We start from the raw sequence: 3,781 nt of genomic DNA on the forward strand, positions 1-3,781 counted from the left end.
ATACTATAAAATAGAAAAATATTTTCCGTCGAACAAACTAAGCGTTAATTGTGACTTAACTAGATCACCATAAGATCCTAGCAAAAGGATATATGAAGGTTGACATCTTTCTAGAAATACAACAGTAAAATCTTGGATGCTTATTCAGAAAAAAGCACCCAGACTAGCTACAAAACCTTATTATCATTTATCAAACCTTGCATTAACAGGCCATTACAAGTTACAACTGCCTCACCAACAATACTTAGTCTACCTAAGATTTTGAACAATATATAATAAGCAAAATATTTTAAGGGTATTTTGTGCAGGTGGCAGTAAAATACTTCTCCATGTCCCTCTCTCTTATAATCTTCTCTATTTTCTTCATCCTGCTATATTTATGACTAATTAAAATTTGAAATATTCTTTTGTCTATTTTTTCATCGGTCTAGTAAAGTAGAATACAAATCCTCTGTACTACTCTATGTTCCACCAATCACAACTTGCCATTTATTGATTTTACTTTCGTTATAAAATAATTGGAGTTTAAAATTTATTTCTTAGAAAGATCAAAATAGTTTGGACTTGGACTTTATTTTTTTTAAACCTAGGTTGATTAGGCAAATATCAAATTTATTTTGCCATTCTAAAAAATCGACTCTGATATTTTGGGGGCTCCTCTAGGGAGTCAGGATGTGGAAGTCGAAGAGATCAAGCCACCAAAGCCATGAAACTCATGAAAAACCAAAAACAAACTCTTGGTAGCATGAAGGCAGAGCACAGTTGTGATGCCCCTCTCTTAACCCAAATTTGGCTTCGCTGTGCCTAACATTTAGAGGCAACAAATTATGAACCAACTTATGAAACCCGTAAGCATGTGTTGTAAAAGACATAAATTCTTGTTGGTTCACTATCCAGTAATAGTGTCTTCTTCCTTGTGAGGCACGAAAAGAAAAATGATTCCTGTGTCAATGTGCGTGCTTGGTAGAAAGATTTTTTTTTCCTGGTCAGGGTAACCATTTTAAGAGAACCTAACAATTGCAGTTAATTTACAAGGTATGTCATCACCTTGGTTTGATAACCCAAACCATCTTCTAGCTTAATTGGCAGCTGTGAACATTTATAAATGTTTACTGTATACTCCAAAGCCCCAGTAGCATAGTGTGAGCTAGAATACATAGCTGTTTTACTTTGCTTCTTTCTTCAATATAATTCACTTTGAAACTTTAAAAAGAGATAAGGTTTGGTGCTGAACGTGCAGGGCATTGAATGTTTTACATTCCATTCCATTAAATTGTTCCACACAATTTGACTGATCGAAAAGCTCATATAGCTAATAGCTTCCACACTAGTGTATTATTTTGATCTTTCTTAAATACAATCCTAATGAATCAAGATGGGCCACATCTATTCTCATTCATCGATTTCGTTGTTCTAGGGGTTTCTGTTGAACTTTATATTCTGAGTCCTAATGCTAACTCTCTTTACATGAAAACATCCAACTATATAAGTAACATATTATTTTCCTTTTTGATTGGCCTTCCAACTGAGTTTTCTCGACTTCTTTTAATCATTCTTATGGGCACAATCCCCAAGTTCCAAACTTAAAAGGCATATTTAGAATTATATTGTTTGAAATGGATTTCATCTTGAATAGACAAATCATTGGTGGGATTGTGCCTGCATTGTTGACAGTCTCAATCCTAGCGGAAATATGCTTTGCACAGAATGTTCCTGCTTTTTTTGTTTTCGGGGATTCCTTGGTTGATGCTGGAAATAATAACTACATTGCATCACTCGCCAAGGCTAATAATATTCCTAATGGGATTGATTTTGGAAAGCCTACAGGCCGGTGTACAAATGGAAGAACAGTTGTTGACATTATAGGCAAGTACTAATTCTCCTGCACTTCGCATGCCTAGTTCTATTTTGCATAAAGTAAAGGCTATTAAAGTACTAGATATGCAAATTCGAATGGTATTTTATTCATCAAAATTTTCTCACCAGGTCAGGAATTGGGTTTTAAAGGCTACCTGCCTCCTTACTTGGCTCCCACTACAGCAGGAGCTGTGATTCTGCAGGGTGTCAATTATGCTTCCGGTGGAGGTGGAATTCTTAATGACATTGGAGAGATCGTTGTAAGGTTTCTGCTCCACTTGTATATTATTTTTTCCTAGTAAGCACTAAAAAAATATTATGTTCCTGTGGTTATTAAGACTTCTATTTTGCTTGACATACACACTACTATTCTCGCAACCATTGCAATGATGTTGTGAATGAAACACTGAAAGAAGATAAAGTTGTAAACTTCCAAGTAAACTAATCAGTCTGTACGCTTGTACCCTTTGCAGTTTTTGTCCTATCTGATAAATATGGAATTCAAAATAATTTTGAGCAGAATTTCACTATCTTCATTGTGTTAGGTCTTAGGTGTACAGCTATCAATACGTTTACATAAACTGTTGAATTTGCATATGATGCATAGGGAGGTCGAATCAACTTAGACGCGCAGATAGACAATTTTGCAAACAGCAGGCAAGCCATAATCTCGAGCATTGGAGCACCTGAAGCTCTAACATTGTTTGGAAAAGCATTTTTCTCTGTTATAATAGGCTCAAATGATTTCCTTGATAACTACCTGACACCAGTCATCTCAGCCGTCAAGCAAAAGTTGGTCACCCCAGATGTATTTGTTGGTGCCATGATTTCAAGATATAGACTACAACTAATGGTAATATTTTAGAAACCTAATATTTTAAAGCCACATTATTTCAATTGTAAAAGTTCAATTCAAATGTTATTGATTTTGTTACCAGAGGCTTTACAATTTGGGTGCTAGAAAGATTATTGTGGCAAATGTTGGACCTATAGGGTGTACACCTTATCAAAGGGATATCAATCTATCTATGGGGGACGACTGTTTTAGTTTTTCAAATCAGTTGGCTCAATTATTCAACGCGGAGTTGAAAAGCCTTATCACTGATCTCAGCACTAATCTTCAGGGATCAATATATGTCTACGCAGATGCTTATAGCATCGTAGAAGATATCCTGAAAAACTACATATACTATGGTGAGTATGCTGAAGATTTTATTGCCAGGTCACATAGGAGAGGAGTATCTTAAATTGTCACGCTCATTTAAATTTACGATTTCCTAACAAATTAAGCTTTTGGTATTCGTAGACGAACTTGAACCATGTCTTCACTCTAAGGAGAACTTCATGTTTTATTTAACAGGTTTTGAGAATGCCAATTCCTCATGCTGCTATCTTGTCGGTCGCTTTGGGGGTTTGTCACCCTGTGTTCCTCTCTCATAAGGTTGTAGTGACAGATCCAAGTATGTGTTTTGGGATTCATTTCATCCTACTGAAGCTACTAATGTTCTCATTGCAAGGCGTTTCATGGATGGTGACACCAATGACATTACACCTATGAACATTAGGCAACTTGCTCAATTGTCATAAAAGCCTAATGATTAACGAGATGCGCGCATTCCAAGATTGATTTGAGCAAAAGTTAGTTGGATATTTGTACTCTTTGGATGACAATAACAGGCGTAGTTTATAAGACTTTATCAGTATGAATAAACAGGAGTACCCTGAGAATAGTGACAATGAAACTTAATGAAAACCATGTAATAATTGAGGTGTGTTCTATAATGTGCTAGTTTTCTCACTATCAAATTATTCGTAGAGATAAATTGGATGTAGTAATGAAGGAACTTGTTTAGTTTTTATGACAAATGCTAGTAGTTAGTGATGCGGGAGAAGCAAGAAGATTTTTTTTTAGTATTATTTATGT

General features: G+C 35.4%; 1 pseudogene; it reads left to right on the top strand.

Moving 5' to 3' along the window:
- Window positions 1-1,616: 1,616 nt before the first annotated feature.
- Window positions 1,617-3,444, top strand: LOC142624904 (GDSL esterase/lipase At4g16230-like; annotated as a pseudogene).
- The last annotated feature ends 337 nt before the right edge of the window (window positions 3,445-3,781 follow it).

This window comes from Castanea sativa, chromosome 2 (genome assembly GCF_040712315.1).
Source record: "Castanea sativa cultivar Marrone di Chiusa Pesio chromosome 2, ASM4071231v1".
In the NCBI taxonomy this organism is placed as follows: domain Eukaryota; kingdom Viridiplantae; phylum Streptophyta; class Magnoliopsida; order Fagales; family Fagaceae; genus Castanea; species Castanea sativa.